Source organism: Oryctolagus cuniculus, chromosome 10 (assembly GCF_964237555.1).
Source record: "Oryctolagus cuniculus chromosome 10, mOryCun1.1, whole genome shotgun sequence".
In the NCBI taxonomy this organism is placed as follows: domain Eukaryota; kingdom Metazoa; phylum Chordata; class Mammalia; order Lagomorpha; family Leporidae; genus Oryctolagus; species Oryctolagus cuniculus.
In genome coordinates this window covers 60486299-60512610 of record NC_091441.1, presented here as the reverse complement: position 1 = coordinate 60512610, position 26312 = coordinate 60486299, and the positions used below count along the sequence as shown (strand labels likewise).

The 26312-nt window shown below is 45.5% G+C and overlaps 2 protein-coding genes and 1 non-coding gene across 30 annotated transcripts in view; 2 read left to right on the top strand and 1 right to left on the bottom strand.

The window, feature by feature from the left end:
* The window catches only part of DLGAP1 (DLG associated protein 1), a 1071624-nt gene that overhangs the window by 951602 nt on the left and 93710 nt on the right, over nt 1-26312 (top strand). The gene's annotated exons all lie outside the window — the stretch shown is intronic.
* The window catches only part of LOC108177130 (uncharacterized), a 69609-nt gene that overhangs the window by 27863 nt on the left and 15434 nt on the right, over nt 1-26312 (bottom strand). The gene's annotated exons all lie outside the window — the stretch shown is intronic.
* On the top strand, nt 2115-2218 carry LOC127492569 (small nucleolar RNA U13). The gene has a single exon (XR_007922079.1). It is a non-coding gene; the product is annotated as a small nucleolar RNA U13 (small nucleolar RNA).

Genomic DNA, 26312 nt, shown 5'->3' with positions numbered 1-26312 from the left:
CAGGTCAGGAGAGCAGAAAATACAGCAGTCCCCTCTTGCCTGTGGTTTTGCTTTTTGCTGTTTCATTTACCCATAGTCAACCATAGTTGGAAAATATTAAATGGGAAATTCCAGAAATAAACAATTTTTACTTGCACACTGTTCTTAATATTATGATGAAATCTAGTGCTGATCTGCTCAGCCTTGCCTGGGATGTGAGTTATCTCTTTGTCCACTGTATTCACACTATATATGCTACCTTAGCCAGTTAGGCACTTGATAGCCATCTAGGTTATCAGACCAACTGCCACAGTATCGTTCCACTTGTATTCAAGTAACCCTCATTTTAGTTAGGAATAGCCTCAAAGTGCAAAAGTAGTGTTGTAAAGGACAACGGGGCATAAAATATGAAAGGACATAGTGGTTAAGATGCCTGCGATCCATATCAAAGTACCTGAGTTCAATAACACCCAGCTCCTCCTCCTGATTCCAGCTTTCTGCTAATGAAGATCCCGGGAGGAAACAGGGATGGTTCAAGTAATTGGGTTCAGTCTACCCATGTGAGTGACGTGCGTTGAGCTCCTGGATCCCAGCTTCAACCTGGCTCAGTCCAATAATCATAGACATTTAGTGAGTGAACCAGCAGATGAGAGCTCACTCTCTCTCTCTCATTCCCTCTCCCCCTTTTTCTCTCTGACTTGAAAATATAGTGTAAATCTAGTGCCATGTGGCAATGTGCAAGGCGTATAGGGAACAACCTGGTATACATAAGGGTTGATACTATCTGCAGTTTCAGGCATCCTTTGAGGATCTTGGAGCAAATCACCTGTGGGTAAGGAGGGACAACTCTATATACTCTATTTCAGAAAGCAGCAAAAGACATATGGAAGAGACTAGGAAGACTTGGACGGTAAAGGACTATGATGTAAAGTTCCCAACAAGAAATTTGGACTTCGTTCTTCAGCAGTTTAGAAGTTGTTAAACCCATTAATGAAATGTTATTTCTCTTCAAAATATAACTCAAAGAGTAGCACAGGAAATGAATTCAATGGTGTTCGAATTACAGGCAAAAAAAAATGCAGTGATGTTAAGGAAGGCTGATCAAGACCAAAGCAATCTACGGGGCAAAGAAGAATGAACACATAGAATCAATAACGATTTTTTTTAAAGACTTATTTATTTGTTTGAAAGGCAGAGCAACAGAGAGAAAGGGAAGGAGAGAGAGAGAGAGAGACAGAGAGAGAGAGAGAAATGTTCCATTCACCTGTTCACTCCTCAAAAAGCCAAAACAGGCACATCTGGGACAGGCTGAAGTCAGGTTCCAGGAACTCCTTCCTGGTCTCCTATGCCACAACACCAGCTCCTCAATGACTATTTAAATATAGATATGAGAGAGGCCAATGTGCGCTTACAAAATGGGTATTGCCCATTTCTTTATTTTTGAAGGCTAGAATTCAACATAAGAGGGTTATATGAAGAAGGAAAAGTTGGGTCAAACATAAGAAGTTGTTGCCAAACAACCGATTGCAAATTGATGGTGGCCAACTGCTGGAGGGGTTCCTGTTAAGATCCATCCCTAGCAGCATCTCTGGTCATAGCGAAGTGAGTCTCAGCCAGGCATCTGCCCTCTGCACCACAGGCCACCACACCACCGCATCAGGCATGAATGAATGGGTTGGCTGGCATCAGTCAGAGTGGCCTCTGAAGAAGGCCAAGAAGGTGTATTCCTATTCATTGATAAGAATGGGACAGCTGACTCTTCAGTAGTTTCTATGTGAAACTTGCTGTGGCCGGCAAGATAAAATGTTTAGACATTTCAATGTATTCAAAGACTTCTGTAGGGATTTCTGAGATTACTATACACGGTTCCCTACTTCATTCCAAACCTTGCTGTAATGGAGATCAGGAAAAAGATCTCTTCTAATGCTATTCAATATGCCTCATATCAGATAATAACATTAGAAAGTTGTTCTCTCTAAAAAATATTGTTAAATTGAAATAGCAGGTGGACATTTAATATCTCATAAAGAGTAGAATTATTTTGTCCACTCCCAGATAATTACATCTGTACAAATACAGGACAGAGAGACCCTGAGTGTTGCAGAGACCAGGATCGTGGAAGGACATGGTCGCTGACCCTTCTGTCATTCACAAGCATGGTGTCTGGGTTTTTATGCTATTAGGTGAGATGCACCTCCTTCAAATCTTGGTATGATGGCAGCGCTTCACCCATCTGATGTGAAAAAGCGGTATCCTTCCCATTACCTCATCTGCAGCCAATGATAGCAGCATGATTTGAGTTAATACGCCATAAAAAATTTTGTATAAAACGTTAATGGATGGCTGACTTAGAAGGATACAAAATAAGAGAAGTTGTGTAGAAATTTAGGAAATATTTTCTATATAATTTACATACATCTGAATCTTATTCCTGTTATATCAAGGCATTACAAATACACAAGAAGTTGAAAACTTGAGGAAGAGAAGCAAAAGCAATGTAATTAGCCAGTGACAAGTCAAATCAAGAGTAAAAGTACAAAAATGTCTTTTTAAACAAAAGAAAAGGAGCTCAAAATATTCAACTATGGGAAAGGATCTCATTTGCCTAGCTGTGAGCGTTATTTTTGTTATTTTTGTAGAGTAGATTATAAAAAAATTGAAAACTTTTAAATAATTTGTTTTCTTCATATATACAAAAAAATAAAGCTTATGGTAGATGGGATGTCCAGATATTTGTTGGTTTAAAAAATGTCTCCATAATACCTATCTAGCCACATTCCTATATTTCTTCTGCATCCCTCCAGATATTTTTATGTACATATCAAATTAAAATTATAATATACATAATGTATAGAAATATAAAATCATTCTAATGTTCTCTTTAATTTGCTCCTCTCAATTGACATCAGATCTTTAAAATATGTCAATATTAATATACAGAGAGTTACTTCCTTTTTAATGTTGGCACAACATTCTGTTTTTATGGAGGGCCAAAGTCTATTTAACCATTCCTTTATTTATGCAAATTTGAGTCATACTCAAGATTTTACAAACTTAAATTTTTACTATGGATTCACTCACTAATAGACTTAAGAGGATCCCTTAAACCAGCTGCAATCATAATCAGAATTTATGCTTGTGTGCACATGTGAGTTATCTCTGGAGAAGAGTGTCTATAGTTTTCCACAGATTTACCTAAGAAGTCAGTGACCCAAAATGTGTAAAATTTCTTCGAATTTCAATTTCAATGAAGTTTTTTTTAATTAATTAATTTATTTGAAAGGCAGAGTTACAGAGAAGCAGAGGCAGAGGCAGAGAAAGACAAAGAGATTGATCTTCCATCCGCTGATTCACTCTCCAGATGGTGGCAATGGGTGGAGCTGGGCCGATCCAAAACCAGAGCCAGGAGCTTCTTCTGGATTTCCCATGAGGGTGCAGGGACCCAAGCACTTGGGCCATCTTATACTGCTTTCCCAGGCCATAGCAGAGAGCTGGATCAGAAGTAGAGCAGCCGGAGGCCGGCGCCGCGGCTCACTAGGCTAATCCTCCGCCTAGCGGCGCCGGCAAACCGGGTTCTAGTCCCGGTCGGGGCGCCGGATTCTGTCCCGGTTGCCCCTCTTCCAGGCCAGCTCTCTGCTGTGGCCCGGGAGTGCAGTGGAGGATGGCCCAGGTGCTTGGGCCCTGCACCCCATGGGAGACCAGGAAAAGCACCTGGCTCCTGGCTCCTGCCATCGGATCAGCGCGGTGCGCCGGTCGCATCGCGCTGGCCGCGGCAGCCATTGGAGGGTGAACCAACGGCAAAGGAAGACCTTTCTCTCTGTCTCTCTCTCTCTCACTGTCCACTCTGCCTGTCAAAAAAAAATAATAATAAAAATAAAAAAAAATAAAAAAGAAGTAGAGCAGCCGGGTCTCAAACCAGCACTCATATGGGATGCCAGCACTGCAGGCAGAGGCTTTACCCGCAATGCCACAGCGCTGGCCCCTCAATGAGGTTTTAGAAAAGAGGACAGAATAGTGCTTCTCACCTTTTTAAAATTCTGAGCTACATTTTGATGTTTGACGCATACATACATCTAAATACTCCTGGCAGAAATCACTATCTTCTTTTCTGAAATTCTGATACAGTCCTCTAAGGGAAGGTTAATCTGGAACTACTGGGACTGAAGTTTCTCTGAAATAAAAGGGTTTATTGAGCCATCACAGCTGCTATTCGGGAGAAAGATCAGGTCCTGGGACACGTTCTACAGCTCCCAGCAGCAAGGCTACATAGAGGTGGGAGATACATTTGTTGGACCTACGGAGGAGCCAAGAGCATTTTTGACAATGAAAATTTGGGGAAGGAAAGCAAAAGCTGTTTATGTTGAACTCACATTGGTTATAGATATGAGGGATGGGATACTGAGATGTAGGGACAGCTTTGGGATAGGAAAGTCTGTAAGGGGAAGAAGTTGTTTCTCGATTGGTTGAAGTTAATAGTCCAAAAAGTGTATACATAAACAGGAGGCCCTGGAGCCCAGGGGCATGGCCATCAGGGGTTTCAAGTCAAATTTTAAAATGGATTCAGAAATGTGGAATAGTGTTTGTTGGTTAGGGGCCTTAGCTGTTAACTGATGGGCCTCTCTTATGTCTTCCCACTCCAGCCCTTGTAATTAGATTTAGGACACTTACTTTGCTAAATGTAAAATTGTGCTCTGAGAGGCTTTCATTTGTAGTAATATGGCAGGCTGTATCATTCAGACAAACCTCCCACTGGGTTTAGGGCAAGAAGGAATAAATCACACACACACACACAGGCCCTGACTTACAATGATTGACTTAAGGATTTTTCAACTTTACAATGGTGCAAAAGCAATATACATTAAGTAGAAAGCATACTTCAGATTTGGAGCGTTCATCTTCTCCTGAGCTAGCCATTCGCAGTGCATGATGACTTTCTCACAATGCCAGGTAGCAACAGGGCATCGCAGTTCCAACTCAGCCCCACGAGCACAGGGTCAACAGCTGGGATTCTGCAGTCTGTGGTGTGGCGAAGCTGGGGTGCTCCATAGACTGGGTGTCTTGAGTACGTTTTTGACTTACAGATGTTTTCAGTTTACCATGGGTTTATAGGATTTAATGCCATCATAAACTAAGGAGCATCTGCTCGTACACTCATTTCTTCAAAACATCAAATATCTGATGAGTCTGCTAAAGAGTAATTAGAAAGCAGGACCTTGGAGAAGTAACCAAAACAATGAAGGTGCTCCTGCCCTGAGAGCATTGGCAATGCAGGCTGATCATAAGCTTGGGGTCTGATGGTCTCGTAGCAAAGGAAGAAGCCAACACATTACAGCCCAAAGCCTGCCCAGGGAAAACCTAATGGGAAAATCCTGTTCATAAAACTAGAGCCTGAAAACGATTATTCCCTAAAGGAAAGGATGAACCAGAAAGTAGCCATTCCCATATGATTCACTTATCACCCTCAACTAGAAAATAAACAAAAACCTGTCATACTACTAAGGTGAAAGATTATCCATCCATTCATGAGAAGTTATAACCATTCACAAATGTTATTTATATATCTTTGGCCCAAATTTGCATTACCTGAGTGGTCCAAAGGACCTCAGACTATGAATGATATATTTTTTTAAGATTTATTTATTTTATTTGAAAGTCAGAGTTGGAGAGAGGGAGATGCAGAGAGAGAGAGAAAGAGAGAAGGGAAGAGAGACAGGTCTTCCATCCACTGGTACACTCCCCAAACGGCCACAACGGCCAGGGCTGGACCAGGCTGAACCCTGGAGCCAGGAGCTTCTTCTGGGTTCCCACATGGGTATAGGGGTCCAAGCACTTCAGCCATCTTTCACTGCTTTCCTAAGTTCATTAACAGAGAGCTGAATTGGAAGTCAAACAGCCGGGCCTCAAACCAGTGCCCATATGGGATGCTGGCCCTGCAGGTGGCAGTTTTACTTGCTATGTCACAGCAACGGCCCCTAAATGAGTATTTTTCTAATCCACAAATCACTTTCCAAAATAAGATCCCAAGGAAAGCGATCCACTCACTGTCAGAAGTAATCAATTATACTGTGAAACACAGCACCATGAGTGAGAAAAGATCCACCATGGATTACAATGTTACATTATTAGAATTGCTGTAATACGAATAGGCATGTTATGCATAAATAAATAAAAGACAAACTTTAGAAGATGTGCAGGGAACAAGAAACTAGTAGTTGAATGACTATTTTTTTAAAGAAACAAAATTCTAGAAATTAGAAACATTGAAATAAAAAACTCCACAGAATTAGCAACAAGTAGAGCTGTAGAGAAATGAACAGCTGAAGGACAGGCAGAAATGATTATAGGAATTTCAACAAAGGTGACAAAGATATAAAAACATCAAAGACATGCTAACTTACATGAATAGTAGAATAAAAAAATAAAGTGTATGCTTAATCAGAGTGCCTAAAAGAGAATATAGAGAAAATGAGACAGAGGTGATTAAAAAAATAAACAATCCATATTGAGGAAGTTCAACAAATCCCAAGGAGAAAGAACAGAAGTAGTCAATGTCAGATTGGACAAGTCATAGTGATCTTCAAAGGAGCTGGAGGTAAAGGGATAGGTTAACTTCAGTGAACTCGAAGACTGACAGCAGTGAAAGTCAGAGACCGTGCCTTTAATGTCCTACATGAAAATAACTGTCAATCTGCAAGGTCTTATGCATGAAGGCAAAGTAAAGACACCTATAAACAAAGACGGTGGACCACCCCTGGAGAGACTTGCAAACGATGTATTTTAGGTAAAAGGAAAGTGAACTCTGATGGAGGATCTGACGTGCAGGAAGAATGAAGAGTAATGGATAGTGATAGCTGGGCATTGCTAGTGTAAAACAATCATATCAAAGTCCGCTTATTTAAAAACACATCAATGGGGGCTGGCGCTGTGGTGCAGTGAGTTAACACCCTGGCCTGAAGCGACAACATCCCATATGGGCGCTGGTCCAACTGCTCCACTTCCAATCCAGCTCTCTGCTATGGCCTGGGAAAGCAGTAGAAGATGGCCCAGGTGTTTGGGCACCTGCACCCAGGTGGGAGACCCAGAAGAAGCTCCTAGCTCCTGGCTTTGGATCGGCACAGCTCCAGCCATTTCGGCCAGTTGGGGAGTGAACCAGCGGATGGAAGACCTCTCTCTCTCTCTCTCTCTCTCTCTGCCTCTCTATGTTACTCTCTCTCTTACTCTGACTTTCAGATAAATAAATAAATCTTTAAAAATAAATAAATAAATAAAAACACCTCAGAACTAAGAAATATGTTACAGAAGCAGCATAAATCAGAAGAATAAATTGAGTTATAGTGTTTTAAGTGCCATATATTTTCTAAGAAGAGGTTAAGGGTATTGATTAACTCTAGAAATCAATAAAGTAAACATGTGAGCTTTGATTTTTAGACTAGCCAGTAAAATGAAAGAAAAAGAATGAAACACTTCTACATTCACAGAAGGATTCTTATGCTTAAGGGAAATAAGACATAATCATATGAAATACACAGTTTTAAAATAACTAAGCAGGGGGCCAGCATTAAGGCACAGCAGGTTAAGCTGCTGTATCCTATATGAGTGCCAGTTCAAGTCCATCATTCACTGCCACCATCACCAGGAAGCTGGATCAGAAGCAAACTAGCCAGGACTTGAACCAGCACGTGATATGGGATACCAGTAGTGCAAGCAGTGGTTTAACCCACTGCACCACCATGCCAGCCCTTCGTTTAAAGATTTTAATTGGTTTTCTTTTCCAAATTATTTATTTATTTATTTTTAAAGATTTATATATTTTACTTGAAAGCCACAGTTACACAGAGAGAGGAGAGGCAGAGAGAGAGAGAGGTCCTCCATCTGCTGGTTCACTCCCCAGTGAATGGAACTCCCAACAGCCAGAGCTGCGCTGATCCAAAGCCAGGAGCCAGGAGCTTCTTCCAGGTCTCCCACGTGGGTGCAGGAGCCCAATGACTTGAGCCATCTTCTACTGCTTTCCCAGGCCATAGCAGAGAGCTGGATGGGAAGTGGAGCAGCCGGGTCTCGAACTGGTGCCCATATGGGATGCTGGCACTGCAGGCGGTGGCTTTGCCCACTACTCAAATTATTTATCTTTTTTGAAAGGCAGAGAGAGTTACAGAGAGAGAGGGAGAGACAGAGAGAGAATCTTTCATCTGCTGGTTCATTCCTCAGATGGTCCATAATGGCCAGAGCTGAGCCAGGAGCCAGGAGCTTCTTCCAGGTCTCCCTACAACGCCAGCCCCTGTTTTTCAATTCTTAAATCAGGCAACACTTCATTCCATAAAGTAGGATTAAGTGAGCCGGGCCAGCACTGTGGCGCAGCAGGTAAAGCCTCCCCCTGCCATGCTGTTGCTCCCCAGACCCAGTGGCTCCAATTCCAATTCAGCTGTCTGCTAATGTGCCTATTTTCCTTGTAAGACAAGACTGGAAGCCAGAACAGTCAAAAAGTAAATGATTGGTGCGCTTGTGTGTGTGTGTGTCTGTGTGTGTGTGTCTGTGTGTGTGGCGGTGGTGCATTGTGTTAAACAACTACTTGAGACCCACACCCTGAATTAGAATGCTGGTTCAAACCCCAGGTCCTTCACTTCCAATCCAGTTCCCTGCTAACACACCTGGGAGGCAGCAAATGGTGGTCCAAGTGCCACCCACATAGGAGAGCTGGATGAAGATCCTGGCTCCTGGCTTCAGCCTGGCCCAGGCTTGGGTATATTATAGCCATTTGGGGAAGCAAACAAGCAGATGGAAGCTCTCTCTCTCTCTCTCTCTTTCTGCCTTTCTTTATCACTCTGCCTTTCAAGTAAGTAAACAGATAAATCTTTTTTAAAATGAAAAGGAAGAAACTGATTGGTTGACATGAGGTGACTTTAGGTTACCTTTTTTGAGTAGAACAGATTAGATTAGAGCAGAGGAAGTTTCATGCCATGCCAACTGAAAATGGCCTGCCTGTGAAATTCGGCTGTTATCTCCAATCCTGATTTCTGGAATGGACAGATGAACAGTTAAGTTTCATCTTGGTGATGGGCAACTTCAGCATGACTGTCTCCATTTATAGTGTTAGCCTCTTAGTTAATCCAGAACAGTGACCTCTTGTAATTTTAATTTCACAAAGCCAAATATGAAGGGGTCTTCAAAAAATTCATGAAACTGCACATTATGAAAAAATACATGAATTTCCAAAAATGTTTGCACCACAATAAACTTGCCAATTTTTAAGAAACCTTTTATTAAATCAATACAAATTTCGTAAGTACAACTTTAGAAATATAGTGATTCTTCCCCCTCATACCCACCCTTCCACCCCCACTCCCATCCCACATCCTCCTGCCTCTCCCATCCCATTCTTCATTAAGATTCATTTTTAATTAACTTTATATACAGAAGACCAACTCTATAATAAGTAAAAACTTCAACAATTTGCACCCACACACACAAAGTATAAAACAACTGAGAACGGCCGGCGCCGCGGCTCACTAGGCTAATCCTCCGCCTTGTGGTGCCGGCACACTGGGTTCTAGTCCTGGTCGGGGTGCCGGATTCTGTCCCGGTTGCCCCTCTTCCAGGCCAGCTCTCTGCTGTGGCCAGGGAGTGCAGTGGAGGATGGCCCAAGTCCTTGGTCCCTGCACCCCATGGGAGACCAGGATAAGCACCTGGCTCCTGCCTTCAGATCGGCGTGGTGCACTAGCCGCAGCGCGCTGGCTGAGGCGGCCATTGGAGGGTGAACCAACGGCAAAGGAAGACCTTGCTCTCTGTTTCTCTCTCTCACTGTCCACTCTGCCTGTCAAAAAAAAAAAAAAAAAAAAACTGAGAACAAGTTTTACAGTTAACTTTCATAGTACAACTCAATAAGGACAGAGATCCTGCATGGGAAGTAAGTGCATAGTGACAATTAACACTCTTATGTATGACGTCAGTGATCACCGACGCTGTTTATATGAGCTGCCAAGGTTATGGAAGCCTTTGAGTCAGTGATCTCTGTCAGTGTTTAGACAGGGCCATAAGCAGAGTGGAAGTTCTCTCCTTCCTTCAGAGAAAAGTACCTCCTTCTTTGATGGCCCCTGTTTCCACTGGGATCTCATTTATAGAGATCCTTCATGTATAATTAAGCTGTCTTGTTTAGGAATGCATGCAGAAATGCCAAAAACTTGTTTTAAAAAAATACTGATTTATTTGAAAGACAGAGTTACAGAGAGAGAGAGGGATCTTCCATCTGCTGGTTCATTCCCCAAATGGCCACAAAATCCAGAGGTGGGCTGATCCGAATCCAGGAGCCAGAAGCTTCTTCCAGGTCTGACACATGGGTGCAGAGACCACAGTACCTGGGCCATCCTCTGCTGCTTTCTCAGGCACACCAGCAGAGAGCTGGATCAAAAGTGGAGCAGCCAGGAGTCAAACGGGCTCCTATATGGAATTCCGGTATCACAGGTGGCAGCTTTACCCATTATGCCACAGTGCCATCCCCAGTAAAAACTATTTTTAAAATGGCAAGGAAATATAATGACAAACATCAAGAGAGTGGTTATTCTGGGGCTGGAGAGAGAATTATTATGGTCCATAAAATGTAGTGGGGATATGGCCTGGGGTCTTCTGGTGTGCTGATGGCTACAGGATATTAATTTGTAATAATTCTTTAAGAATATTTCAGAAAGAGAGAGAAGAAACTCTGTCTTTACTTTCTGTTGCTATCACAGAATATTTGAGACTGCATAGTTTATGAAGGGAAGAAGTTTACTTAGCTCATGGATCCACAGATGCAAAAAGACTTTTGGCTACATCTGATGAGGGCCTTATGCTGCATCATAGCATGGCAAAAATGTAGAAGGGAAAGCAGGTGTGTGTGGAAGAGAGAAAATAGGAGGGGCAGCCTTGCTTTGTAACCACTTGCCCTCAAGTTAACTAATCTCTGTCAGTGACCTAATCATTCCTACCACCTCCCAACAACAATGCATTGGGTTGAGAAATTTTAGCATGAGTTGAGGAGAGGACAAACCAGATCATAGCAAATGCCCACAACAAAATATTAATTTAATACAAACCATTTCAAGTTACAAAATCTTTTTTTTTATCTTATTTTATCCAATGGCAGGAGCCAGGTACTTATCCTGGTCTCCCATGGGGTGCAAGGCCCAAGCACTTGGGCCATCCTCCACTGCACTCCCTGGCCACAGCAGAGAGCTGGCCTGGAAGAGGGGCAACCGGGACAGAATCCAGCGCCCCGACCAGGACTAGAACCCGGTGTGCCGGCGCCGCAAGGCAGAGGATTAGCCTAGTAAGCCCACGGCGCCGGCTACAAGTTACAAAATCTATACACTCTCCATGTTCTTCTTCTTCGAGACTCTGATATGCTCACCTATTGGAGAATCAACGGGCTAACGTTAAGGATGGTAGCATAAGGTAGAATAACTGCAGAGATAGGACAATGTGACTGATACGTTACAGCAGTCCTCTCTACCCCATGAATCTGCACTACAGGGTGAAAATGCAAACAAAACTGACAAAACACTGGACTGAAAACCTGCTTGCTTCATTCGCATGCTTGAGACCTGGTCAGGGTCTTCCTTGAGCTTTGAAGCCTTATACCATGTTCAGTCCATTCTTCTCAAGAGCATATTTAAGTAATCACACACCAGAAGCAATCTATGGAAAATTACCAGCACTAATAAAATCTTAGGGTTACATTATATGAGACCATTCCATTCTGTCATAATTAAATTTTTCATGGCTGTATTGAAATAGAATTCACATACCATGAAGCTCATTCATTCAAGGTGTACAAGTCACTGTTTAGTAGTGTGTCCACAGGGTTACACAGCCATCACCGCAACTTTAGCAGTCACTCTCCACCTTCTGTCTCCAAAGCGAGGTGACCACAAATCTATGTTTCATCCCTCAGAAATAAAATTTATGCTTTTGCTTTAACTGCCTGAAAACATTCTCTATGGTGAATGTTTTAAATTACCCCAAATCTTACCTTTTGGGAGGTAACTGACAAATTTAGCCTATGATTATTTTCTGTTTGAGGCACCGAGTGCACAATAGAAATCTGAAGAACCTTCCCAGTATGAAGCAGCGTGTGCGTCACCTGAAACAATCACACACACACACACACACACACACACACACTCTAACAGAGTGTGATGACAGAAAAATACAAAACCAACTGCATGTAGGTTTGGCCCCAAGATGAGTAAGTCTGATGTGTCCATTCCTTATATAATCATCTAAACAGTAGTAGAACTTGGCAGTCATAAAAATCATTAAGGCATTTTGTCTAGCGGCTCAGATGCCAGTTAAGATGCCCATATCCCAAATCAGACTGCCTGTGTTTGAAACCCAGCTCCCAACCCCAGCTTCTGTTAATGCACACCCACGTTCTAGTAGACAGCAGGTACAAATACAAGTGGTGGGCCCCTGCCACCCAGACGAGAGACCTGGATTGAGTTAAGTCTGCTAGCAACACCAGCATCTCACTCCATGCACCAGTTAAAGTCCTGGCTGCTCTGTTTCTGATCCAGCTTCCTACTAATACACCTGGGAAGGCAACAGATGATGGTCCAAGTACCTGGGCCCCTGCCACCCATGTAGGAAACAAATTCCTGGCTCCTGACTTCAGCCTGGGCTGGACTTGGATGCTGTGAGTATTTGGAGAATGAACCAACAGATGAGAGGAAGCTCTTTCTTCATCTCTCTGTCTCTGTCTGTCTCCCTGTCTCTCACCCCTCTGCCTTTCAAAAAATCTTAATTTTTAAAAAATGTACACAAAAAGAATTATTAGATATGTAATACCTAGGGCTGGGTTTCTTTGAAGGGGTGAGAACCCTGCTTGGGAGAGCAGGAGGCCACCACCTCCTAACAGAAGTGAGGGGTAGAGAGCACCGCAGGGGGCTTTGCAGCGGGAAGGGCTGGGGCATGCAGCAGGCAATGCCAGGGCTGGAGGCTGGCGCCCGGTCTGGCGCCCTCTGTGAGAGGTGGAAAGACTTTGATTCTGGGAGCACCTGTGGCAGTCCATTATTTGGGGGCTTTAGGGCAGGCAGTGAAGCACCTGGGTGGGTCTCTCTGGTCTGCTTCTTGGAATTTAGAAAACTGTGCTCCCCGAGGTACCCTTGGGTCCACATGGCCTGAGATGTAATATAGCCATCCTAAGTTAAACAAGCAAAGGAGTAAATCTGAGTCGTAAAGGGGGCCAAACAATCTTTCACCTGTTAGTGCCCTGTGTTTTTTTTTTTCCAAGATTTTATTTATTTGATAGGTAGAGTTATAGACAGTGAGAGGGAGAGACAGAGACAAAGGTCTTCCGTCCATTGGTTCCGTCCATCTGGCCGCAATGGCCAGAGCTATGCCTATCTGAAGCCAGGAGCCAGGTGCTTCCTCCGGATCTTCCCATGTGGGTGTAGGGGCCCAAAGACTTGGGCCATCTTCTGCTTTCCCAGGCCACAGCAGAGAGCTGGATCAGCAGAAGAGCAGCCGGGACTAGAACCAGTGCCCACATGGGATGCTGGCGCCGCAGGCGGAGGATTAACCTGCGCCATGGAGCCGACCCTGTCCTGTGTTCTTGATCATTTCTTTTGGGTACATCTTGACTCTTAAAAAAAAAATTAAACTCTTTTGGGGCAGGTGGAGTGAACAGGACCAAATAAACTTTTCCCTTTGAAGAAGGGTAAATCTTATAGTTGGTGGGATCTGAGGAGATGGATTTGCAATCTGGGCCAGACTGCCGACTCTGGAATTCCAGAGGCCGGCGCAGCCTCCCTGATGTTGGCATGCTCTCCTAAGGGAGCCGAGGGAAAGCCTTGCGACAGCAGCAGGGGAGCTGGGACCATGCCTCATCCACCGAGGATACAGGGCACCCGTGGGACGTGCAGAGCCCGTCCCTGCACACGACCAGTGAGCGGCGCTGCCCAGGACGCAGGGGCTGCACTTGTGGGCTCCACCACCCACCCCGCAGCACCAATCCATGCTCACAGCCATGTGGTCGGCACTGTGGACGTCAGGCCCCCTGTCCCCCAGCGCAGAACAGGCCCACTTTGTGCATCACGAGGAAGGTGGAGCAGCAGTGACTTGGCAAGGCTGGTTTCCATTTACTCTGGCTTCTGCATCGGTCTCATCTCAAAGGCTGCCACTTGCCCAGGTGAGGTGCTTCACAGGCTGCCGAGGGATGTGGCGGCCCCGCTAGCAGGAGGGGAGGCCAGGCCCACTGAGGGGTCATGGTTATGTCCGATGAGAGCAGGGGAGCACCCACTCCACACCCAGCCAAAGCCTCCAAAGCTTCCAAAGCTGGAAGCAAAGAAAGACACCCTCAGTCTCTAGACAACTTTTTCCTGGCCTTGAAGACCCTCTGGGAGCAATGGGGTTAGCACAATTTCAAAATGCACTGAAGTCTCCGTTTAGGTGGGTGATTCATGTACACAGAATCGTTTATGGGAGTTTACAAAGGATCTTCGAAAAGTTCATGGAGTTGGCGGTTGGGGATGGCTGGCACAGCAGTTGCAAACAGGCTTGGGAAACCTGCATCCCCTATCAGAGGGCCCAAGTTTAAGACCCAGCTCTGCTTCCTATCCAGCTTCCTGTTGGTGCACACCTGGGAGGCAGCAGGTGATGGATCAAGTACTCGGGACCCTGCTGCCCACATAGGAGACCTGGGCTGAGTTTCCTGAGTAGTTTCTGGTGTATTCAGAGCTGAGCACTTCTTGTGTGTGGCCTTCCTGGAATACAGAGTGGATCAGGAGTATCTGCCAGTTCTGCCCATGAGGACAGGGTCTCGGCTGCAGTGGGGCTTCCCCTTCTTGGGCTTGCTCCTTTTAACCTTGCTACCGGCGTCATTAGCATCCTTGCCTTGAGGTTTCTTCTTAGTGTCTGGCTTTGGAGATTTGTCACCCACCGTCTTGCAAGGTGGCAAATAGCCAGGTCATTTGTTTTTAAGGCAACCTCAGTGTGTATCAGAACCATGAGCTATCGTCTCTGATCCCATAGGGCTGTGAGGGGCCCTAAGAGGATTCGCACCCCAGGTTCTCGCACCCCAGGTTCTCAGGTGCTGCCAACATTGCAGGCCAGGAGACCACCCTTTAAGAGCTGCTGCCACAGGGACAGAAGCTCCAAATTCTTCTCTTTACATTTCTGGGCATGTTCACTACCTGTTCATACGTGACAGCAGCTGTTCTTTAAGACTACCACCCTTACTGCCTGTGTTGTTTTGGAACAAATTTCACAAACTTCATGAGATAATTGGGAAATGGATTAGTGGGGCTTTCATTGCCTTTCCAGCTTCTAGAGGCTTCCAGCATTCCTTAGCTTGTGGCCCCTTCCTCCATCCTCACAGCCAGCAACAGTGTAACATCTTCAGACCTCTCTCTCTCTTTCATACACACACACACACACACACACACACACACACTGTTTCCATCACCAAATCATCATCTTTGTTTCTGGCCCTCCTGCCTCCCACTTAGAAGGACCCTGATGATTATATTGGACCTACCCAGATAATCCAGGACATCAATTTGGTTTTAAGATTCCTAATTCAGGGGCCGGCACCATGGCTCACTTGGTTAATACTCCACCTGCGGCACCGGCATCCCATATGGGCGCCAGTTCTAGTCCCAGTTGCTCCTTTTCCAGTCCAGCTCTCTGCTGTGGCCCTGGAAGAAAATGGAGGATGGCCCAAATCCTTGGGCCCTGCACCCGCATGGGAGATCAGGAGGAAGCACCTGGCTCCTGGCTTCGGATCAGTGCAGCGCGCCAGCCATAGCAGCCATTTTGGGGGGGGGGGGTGAACCAGCAGAAGGAAGACCTTTCTCTCTGTCTCTCTCTCACTGTCTAACTCTCCCTGTCAAATTAAAAAAAAAATATTCCTAATTCAATCCACAAAATCCCCTTTTCCATGTAAGGCATCATATTCAAGGATTAGGACTTGGGTATCTTTAGGGACGTAGGATACATCTTACCACCTGCTTATACTTCAGCAGGTATCCCACCATCCCATACCCCCCACCCCAGATAAACCAAAACAGCATCAGGATATACCAGATGCCAGCTCAGAAGGGTAAAGCCACATTTTTCCCTGTTTTGACTCACCTAGTCACAGGTCACTGGGGAAGATGCAGATGGAGGAACTGTGCTAAAAGGCTAGATTCCCGCCTTTTGAAATACCTGGTTATTACCTGCAGAACTGTTCTGAGCTGATCTTAGCCTTAAGGCTGTGAACTTTCTGTTGGTGGGTACAATGGTCATCCCAGGCTGCCATAACAAAGCACCACCTACAGGGTAGCTTAAAACTGCAGAAATATACTTTCTCATCATTCTGGATCAAGATATTGACAGGCTTGTGTCTCTGCAGGCCTCTCCTTGGCCTGGACGTGGCTGTCTTCCCTGTGTCATCAGTTAGTCTGCGAATGTGCATCCCTGGTGCTTCTTTTTTTGTTTCTTTTTTTTTTTTTTTTTTTTTTTTTGACAGGCAGAGTGGACAGTGAGAGAGAGAGACAGAGAGAGAAAGGTCTTCCTTTGCCGTTGGTTCACCCTCCAATGGCCGCCGCGGCCGGCGCGCTGCGGCCGGCGCACCGCGCTGATCCGATGGCAGGAGCCAGGAGCCAGGTGCTTTTCCTGGTCTCCCATGGGGTGCAGGGCCCAAGCACCTGGGCCATCCTCCACTGCACTCCCTGGCCACAGCAGAGGGCTGGCCTGGAAGAGGGGCAACCGGGACAGAATACGGCGCCCCGACCAGGACTAGAACCCGGTGTGCCGGTGCCGCTAGGCGGAGGATTAGCCTAGTGAGCCACGGCGCCGGCTGTTTCTTTTGTTTTTATCTATTTGAAAGACAGTGACAAAGAAAGAGGGAGAGGGAGGAAAGACAGAAATTTCTCATCTGCTGGTTCACTTCCCAAATGCCTGCAGCAGCCAGAGTTGAACAAGGCTGAACCCAAGAGCTAGAACTCCATCCATGTCTCCCATGTGGATGGCTGGAGCCCAAGCGCTTAAGCCATCATCTGCTACCTTCCAAGGTGTGCATTAGCAGGCAACAGGATCAGAAGTGGAGGCAGGGCTTGATTCCTAGTACTCCAGTGTCGGATGTGGGTATCTCAAGTGGCAGCTTAACCCACCACTACACAACACCTACCCTACGACACTAGTCAAACTGGAGTTAGGGCCCCCTGTAATGACATTACTCACCTTTTAAAAGACCCTGTCTGCAAGAACAGTCACATTCTAAGGTACTATGATTTAGAACTTCAACTTAAGAATTTGGGGTGGGGGGACATAATTCAACCCACAACAGTGGGCTAGGACCCAGAGAGATTTTTAAAAATCACCTCCATTCCTTCTTGGTACAACCAGTGGGCTGTGGATAGGGTAGGGAGGGTGAGACAGACCTTGAACTTGTCTAACTGTCTCGGGTAGGGATAAGAGGAAGGCAGAGAAGGCCACAGAAGCCACCAAAGGGTTCTCTGTGGTCTGTGTGGGGAGATAACCACTTTCAGGGCTCACCCACCCTAGAGCCGACGCCCCACAGAGGGTTTGTTATTTGATACATCATTACATCCAGAAATTCCACGAAGTCACTGCACTCCCTAGACCCAGGGGAAATAAGAGCAGACAGAGTGTCTATGTTTGGTGAACATTGAAAGACCTGTGTGATGGAAATGATTTCATGCTCAAGGCATGGCTCTGATAGGGAAGTCAAGCAGGCCACAAGTTTAACCAACCCAAATAGCCTTTTATTATTATTATTTATTTATTTGAGAGGTAGAGTTACAGACAGTGAGAGGGAGAGACAGAGAGAGAGGTCTTCCATCTGCTGGTTCACTCCCCAGGTGGCCGCAACGGTCAGAGCTGTGCCAATCTGAATCAAGGAGCCAGGAGCTTCTTCTGGGTGTCCCACATGGGTGCAGGGGCCCAAGCACTTGGGCCATCTCCTACTACTTTCCCAGGCCATAGCAGAGAGCTGGATTGAAAGAGGGGCAGCCGGGACTAGAACCGGCACCCATATGGGATGCCAGCACCACAGGCAGAGGATTAACCTACCGCACCACAAGCCAGCCCTGAAATAGCCTTGTCTTATTCTTGAGTCATGGAGTTCTCTCTTGTCAGAGCTCTTTAGAGGCCAGACACTGTAAACTGTAATTGTGGGAGTAACTGCTGCTGCTGAGGTCATCCTTGGATGTGTTGCATCTTCAATTTATGGGACAAAGACTAAAGATATAGATATAAATATAGATATAGATATATATGTAAATATGAAAACACACTTCTTGAGTCATATATATATATAAAAGGAATATATACATATATATAGATAGATAGATAGATAGACAGATAGATAATGAAATAAGCTGGTCTCAGAAAAGACAGACCCTGTAGGATTCCTGGAGTAGTTAGATTCAGAGACAGAATGTAGCATGATGGTTTCCAAGGGCAAGGGGAATGTGGAGGTGCTGTTAATGGGTCCCGAGTTTTGGTTTGTGTCAACAAGGGTTCTGGAGAGGGATGATGGCAATGGTTGCACAGCAGTGTGGCTGCACTTAATAGCACTGAACTGGACACTGACAAGCTGTTAATGTGCAAATTTTATATTATGTACATGTTACCATATTTTTTTAAAGTCTGCTAGAAGACAATCATATAATGCAAAGAGTGTATGATTGGGGTCCGGTTCAGTGTGAATGCCATCTCCTCCACTCTTAGTTTTGGGGCAATGTTCTATTTGTTTCTTTGTAGCAAACCGCTCTAAGACTTAGAGTCTTCACAGGACAGCAGGCATTCTGTTATTTCTCCATCTCTGTGGGTCAGGAATGAGGGAAGAGCTTCCGCTGAGTTCTAGCTCAAGTCTCGCCTGAGCTGTGGTCAGCTAAGGGCGGGAACAGCTGAGGGCTGGCTGAGCTCTCCCTCTTCCACATTCAGGGGGCCACAGGCTTCCGCGTATGGTCAGCCGCATGGGCCATCTTGGGCTTCCTTACAACATGGCGGTCCCAGGACAACTGGACTGCTTCCAGGGTGGCTGGCAGAGTTGTTTCTGCTTTTCTGGTGTAGCCTTTCCTGCTGTCTTGGTTACAAGCAAATCACAAACTCATCCCAGATTCAAGGGGAGACTGGACTTCACCTCTCAATGGGAAGTAGCAAAGTTCCAGAGCACAGATTGGCAAACCGAGGCCCTTGGAGCAGGCCCAGCTCAGCTCTTGAGCACAGCCTTGCCAGTACAATTACAAATTGTGTATGGCTATGCCAGTGACAGAGCTGAGTAGTCAGGACCAACAGAATGGTCCGCAGAGACTAAAGTTTTTAATGTGTGGCTCTTCACACAGAAAGTTTGCTGGGACAGCCACTGGGCCTAGCAGTTAAGCCTCTGGCTCCTGATTCCAGCTTCCTGCTGATGCAGACCTGGGAATAGCTCAGGTAGTTGAGTCTTTTGCCACCCATGTGGGAAACCTGTATTGAGTCCCAGGCTCCCAGCTTTAGCCCCCAAGCCATTGTAGGCATTTGGGGAATGAAACAATGGATAGGAGCTCTCTCTCTCTTTAATAATAATAATAATAATAAATTTAAGAATCAAAACTTAAGAAAAATTTTACTGAACCCTGTTTTACAAGAATGTGTAAAGATGGAAGATACAGTTGCAGCCACCTTTGTAGAATGCAGGCTGCCTAGCCTCTCTGAACTTAACCCCCATCACCCAGTCTGTAAAATGGAGTAATAATCATGTGTGACAAGCACTTGGCACAATCCCATGCCAGTAGCAGGCAAGTATAACATTTAGTTCTCCTTTCCAGGCTTCATTTGATTTGAGAGCCATGGAAAGGTGGTTGCTGCCAGGATGGGTCTATTAGCAGCATCAGAAATTCCCAACTTTAGATGCCCATTGGAATTAAGATCAATTTTACAAGAAACCACCACCTTTTAAAATACATGTTCAGAAAGTAGGTGTTTAGCATAACAGTTAAGATGCCACTTGGAGGCCGGTGCCACGGCTCACTAGGCTAATCCTCCGCCTTGCGGCGCCGGCACACCAGGTTCTAGTCCCAGTTGGGGCTCCGGATTCTGTCCCGGTTGCCCCTCTTCCAGGCCAGCTCTCTGCTGTGGCCAGGGAGTGCAGTGGAGGATGGCCCAAGTGCCTGGGCCCTGCACCCACATGGGAAACCAGGAGAAGCACCTGGATCCTGGCTTCAGATCAGCGCGGTGCACGGGCCGCAGCGGCCATTGGAGGGTGAACCAATGGTAAAGAAAGACCTTTGTCTCTGTCTCTGTCTCTCTCTCTCACTGTCTACTCTGCCTGTCAAAAATTAAAAAAAAAAAAAAAAAAAAAAAAGATGACACTTGGACACCCATACCCTGGATTGCATTGCCTAGGCTGGAGTCCCAGCTCCTCTTCCAGTTCCAGCTTCCCACTTCCTGCTAGTGTGTGCCCTGGGAGGCAGCTGGTGTGACCACTCAAGCACTTGGTCCCTGCCACCCCGTGAGAGACCCAGATGGAGTTCACAACTCCTCGCTTCTGTCAGGCCCAGCCCCAGCGGTTGCAGGCATTTGGACAGTGAACCAGCAAATAGAAGATCTCTCTCTCTCTCCCCATGTCTCTCTGCCTTTCAAATAAAACATTTTTTTTACAAGCAGAATGGACAGTGAGAGAGAGAGAGACAAAAAGGTCTTCCTTTTGCCGTTGGTTCACCCTCCAATGGCCGCCGCGTCCAGCATGCTGCGGCCGGTGCACTGCGCTGATCCGATGGCAGGAGCCAGGTGCTTCTCCTGGTCTCCCATGCAGGTGCAGGGCCCAAGCACTTGGGCCATCCTCTACTGCACTCCCTGGCCACAGCAGAGAGCTGGCCTGGAAGAGGGGCAACCGGGACAGAATCCAGCGCCCCGACCGGGACTAGAACCTGGTGTGCCAGCGCCACTAGGTGGAGGATTAGCCTATTGAGCCGTGGCGCCGGCCAAAACTTTTTTTTTAAATGCACTCCTCTCACTCAGTGCATTCCCTTATCAGAGTAACTACATTTTTACCTAGCAAACAGCATCTAAGGGACCAAGGGTTGGAGTGGATGGGGAACAGTAGGGCAGCTGCAGGTTTCCCATTGCCTGTGAGGGCACAGACTCAAGAAATTGTCCTTCCCTCATAACCGACTCTGCCTCTGACAAAGCAACAAAAAATGCTTTCTTGGTCCCTCTGTATCCATCATCAGCTCCCTTCTCCTATCGCTCTGACTTGCCCTCTCCTCTCTGGACCTCTGCCAGCTGTCAACATCTGCCCTGGATTTTTCTCTCCTCCTGAACATTTCTGTGACCAGTCCTGCAGCACCTCCTGAGTATCCACCACTAACCCTGCTTCCTCTGCTGGAAGTCCAGTCAGGGTCATCTGGGAGCCTGCGTGTTAATAGAATTTGTTAACCTGCATCTGAACTCTTTCCCTGCAGAAGCCAGCTCTAGCAAGAAAGTAGAGACCAAAAGCAGCATCAGCCATGAGACCCTTTCCCCTTCAAGTCTCAGAGTTTTCTGTTCATTTCTTCAAATACCACCAACATGATCGACTCTGTTTATGTATTAAAAATCCTCTCTCCTCTCCAAGTTGTATTTGACTCCAGGCACTTTGAGAATTTACTTAACTTCTTCACCTTGATTTATGTTGGAAGAATGGTTTCTTTCTAAGGCAACTACTGGCCACCAGGAATTTTTATATCAAATATTATATGTGTTTTGGGGTTGGCTAGAAGAGGAAGTGTGAAATTTATGAATAGATCCCATTCCCTTTGACCTATACTAATTTTTTACAGTATTTTTTCCTTCCTATGTAACCTAAATGCACATTTTATGACATTCTCTGATATCCCCAGAGTCCCAACTCGGTATCAGCCAGAGGCCGACCCAGTTTACACAACTCAGGAAAGAGCTGTGCTTTGTAAATACCACTCAGCTGACTCCAAATAAAGCAGCAGCTATTACATCCCTAGTTTATATAAACAGTATTCAATTTACAAAGGACTTTCACACATGCTACCTCTTGAATGCTCACTATAACAAGTGTCTATAGTTAGCATCCCATTCACAGAATAGTTAAGTGCACTGCCTGAGATCACAGAACCACCAATTTGCACACGTGGAATTCCAACATCTTTTGATTCATCCAGGCATAAATTCATACTTCCTAAAAATACAGACACTGAGCTCCTAGTTGTTCTTTCATTCATTCATTCATCCATTCATCCAAGAGGCAGACTACTTGACTCCCCAAATGCCCACAGCAGTCAGGACTGGGCCAAGTTGAAGCCAAGAGCTGGAAACTCCATCCAGGTTTTCAACATGGTGGCAGGGATTCAATCATTGAAGCATCTCCTGCTACTTCCCAGAGTGTGCCAGGACTGGAACCCCACACTCCAGTATGGAATACCAGCATTCCAAGTGGCATATCAAGATTGTGCCAAAAGCCTGCCCCATGCAACCTTAACTGCTAGGTCAAAGGCCTGCCCCTACTGTGCCCTTTCAACCAACACTGTTTCCCTTACCCTCTCTAGAGAATGCCAGTCTCTCCTCCTGAGAAAGAGTTTTGGTTATTTCCAATACCAATTATCAAATGAGATGCTACCAACATTTCACTGAAGCTCAAAAATTGTTTTCAACAGGATATTTCCTGATTGAATCCCTTTAACGTTGACAGTAGAAACTGGACTAAAATGTCAGACCTCCTGCTATGTTTAATAGAAAGGTTTTTGCTGTTTTGCTTTTTGTTTTCTTTTGGTCTCAAACATTTGGAGAATAAAAATGCATCTGAGTTGATCAATATTTTGTAACTACTTTTATGGCTGAAACTATGAATTTAAGGTAATAAGAAATCATAATTTTGAGTGTATGTAAAATGAACAGCAGAGTTTAGCCTGTGATTTCATTGGTTTCTTTCACCACACACCTGGCACTAAATTAGATAGGGTTCACACAGCACCATAGGTGCGCCTGACTTAGTAACCACTAAAACAAGGTCAAGGATTTATTTCTCCTATGGAATTGGTGATGCTGTTATTGAGGTTACTGTGTTACGGGTAAAACAGCAGCAAAGGAAGGCACCCTCAGTTCTTGTTCATGTGAAGAATTTCCATGCAGATTAGGCAGCGAGCAAAGCAAGACTTATTTAAGTCAGAAGCCTCCTGCCTCAGCAGCCAGGATGGGGGCTCCAAGAGGCAAACCTGAGAAACTAGTAGAAGTGGAGTCTTTTAAGCACAAATTTTTTGAGGGAGGACAGAATAGCAGCTAATGGTCAGAGGGTGGGGACAAAACCCATCAAGAGGCCGGATCTGTAATTTTGTCTATCCTGTGTAGCTTGCTCATGATAAAACAAAAAGCCATCAGAAAGGTGTGACTGGTAACTTCTCCTTTCTCTTCTCAAGATAAACAAAACCTCAGAAGGGTAGAGTCTCTACTTCCTTGCTATTCTTGTGATAAAACTGGAAACTCAGGGGTGGAATTTGGCATCTATCTTTAAAAAATAAAAAAAAAAGATATATTCATTTGAAAGGCAGAGTTACAGAGAGAGAGGGAGAGGCAGAGAGAGAGAGAGAGAGAGAGATCTTCCATCGGTTGGTTCACTGCCCAAGTGGCCACAATAGCCAGAGCTGGCTCAGTCCAAAGCCAGGAGCTTCTCCAGTCTCCACATGGGTGCAGGGGCCCAAGCACTTGGGCCATCCTCTGCTGCCTTCCCAGGCACATTAGCAGGGAGCTGGATTGGAAGTGGAGCAGCCGGGACTTGAGCTGGCGCCCATATGAGATGCTAGTGTTGCAGGACCCACTACCCCTCAGCACAGGCCCCAGGCACTTTCATCTTGCTAAAGGTGGCTTTTAGAGAGAAGCAAGCATTTTGCACCTCTTAAAGGGATTTCCCTTTTCTCATTCCAACTGGAACCGACCTAACTTCCTATCTGTCTCTCACAACTGCTGTTTACCTTAAGCACTTGCTATGTGTCAGGGAATGAGCTGAGCATTTCCCTTCTGTTACTGCAGCTCATCCTCCCGACCATCTTATAAAGAGGGCATTAGTCTTCAGCTCCATTTACAGAGTGAAAAAAACCAGATGTGACGGTACTTCATCAATTCATGGATAATAGAAATAAAAGAAGTTTATATTGATAGAAAAAAATTGACATTCTTGAATGATTTTTTCATAATACGCATTTTCTGTGAACTTTTTGAAGACCCCTCATATGCCTGAATTCCAAAACTTTCAGCACTGGAGACATTTAGCCTTCAATTCCATTTTCCATAAATTCTTTGAAGTACACTCATATACAAAGAGATTAGTCAAACTGCTCCATGTAATAGAATTTAAATCGAAGTCTGCTCCCAAAATTAATATTGTTGACCATCATGTAATAGTGGCCTTCAGGCATAGAAAGCAAAGTGAAAGTACTGTTGTTTGTTGGATAGATTTTTAGTAATTTAAAAATGGATAAATGTAAGGCCAGTATCCTACTCTGTTACCAATGTCACTGACATTGAAGCAGAGCTGGGAGAGCATCTGTGATGCTAAATTCTCAAGTAGGTACTTGACATTCCTCAGACTGAGGGGTCCCATTCACATCCTGCCCTCCAACCCACTCTAGCTAGAAATCATTAATGTTCACTATGGAGGCAAAAGGAAACATGTGTTCAAGTTTTTGTTTTTTAAGGTTTTCTTTTATTTACTCTTTCTTTTTTTGGTCAATTTTTTTAAAGATTTCTTTTTATTTATTTGAAAGGCAGAGAAAGTGAGACAGGGAAGAGAGATCTTCCATCCCCTGGTTCACTTCCCAAATGCCTAGAAAAGCCAAGGCTGGACAGGGCTGAAGCCAAGATTCAGGAACTCCATCCAGGTCTCCCAAGTGGGTGGCAGAAGCCCAAGCACTTGAACCATCATAAACTGTCTTTCCAGGTGTATTAGTAGGAAGCCAGATGGGAAGCAGAGGAGCTGAGACTTGATCCTAGGCAATCCTACCTGGCATATGGGCATCCTAATCAATGACCTAACCCACTACGCCACAACATCCACCCACTCTTGTCTTTTCTGTAGTGAAAGCTGATAAAGAGGAAATGGGGAACATCGGAAACCACTGGAGGGGAGACATCCTGCAATATATCAAAGGTTAATGGTACCACAAAGGCGTTAGTCATTCTGTGGTTCAGGTGGGGCTGGGGCTTTGAAAAGGCTCCAGGGGCATGGTCATGGTCATAGGAAGGGTTTAAGGCTGCTGACCCAACTGCAGGGGACCTGGATTCAGAGCAGGCGGAAGGCAGTAGAAGACTGCACAGGTGCAGGGGCACAGAACTGAAAGCTGTGGGTCCCCGGGAGTGTTCTGGCTTATACCTTCATGGTCATTTTTTTCTGTATGCTTCTTCAATCAGTAAGGGATTGTGGGGCTGGGATGGGAGGGTATGAGTCTGTTGTAGGCTGGGTAGTCAAGGAGGGGACAAATGAGTTGAGACCACAGGGATAAAACATTTAATATTAATCACTAGGAAATGGCATTTAAAAAAGAAGATTTATTTATTGTAAAGGCAGTGAGAGAGAAAAAGAGACAGAGAGACAGACAGAGATCTTCTATCCACTCCCGAAATGCCTGCAAGAGTTGGAACCGGGCCAAAGTCAGGAGCGAGCCAGGAATTTCATCCTGGTCTCGCAACTGTGTGGCAGGGAGACCTGTACTTGGATGCTTGGATCATCATCTGCTGCCTTCCAGGGTGCACCAGCAGGAAGCTGGATGAGAAGCAGAAGAGCCAGGACTCCAGCTGGCACTTGGATATGGGATGAAGGTGTCCAAGCACCAGCCCTACCTGCTGCACTGCCCCAGGAAGAGGCATCTTAACACGTGTCTCACACACACTGTTGCAGGGCTCTTCATACTCTGGAAACCCAAGCATCTGCAAAGTGTGAACTGAGGCTTTCAAGATGGTTTAGTAGTACTTGAATGTTGTCGTAGTAAATAACGTAAGAAGGAAAAGAAAAACAGCCTGCTTCCTACAGGTCAGGGCCATGCATTACCTTACATACACCAACTTCTCCAATGTACCTTATCATGAAATTTTGTATGATCACCACTTTTTTTTTTTTTTTTTTACAGGCAGAGTAGACAGTGAGAGAGACAGAAGAGAGAGAGAAAGGTTTTCCCTTTTCCGCTGGTTCACCCCACAATGGCCGCTGCAGCCAGCGTGCTGTGGCCGGCGCACTGCGCTGATCCAAAGCCAGGAGCCAGGTGCTTCTCCTGGTCTCCCATGGGGTGCAGGGCCCAAGCACTTGGGCCATCCTCCACTGCACTCCCTGGCCACAGCAGAGAGCTGGCCTGGAAGAGGAGCGACCGGGACAGAAT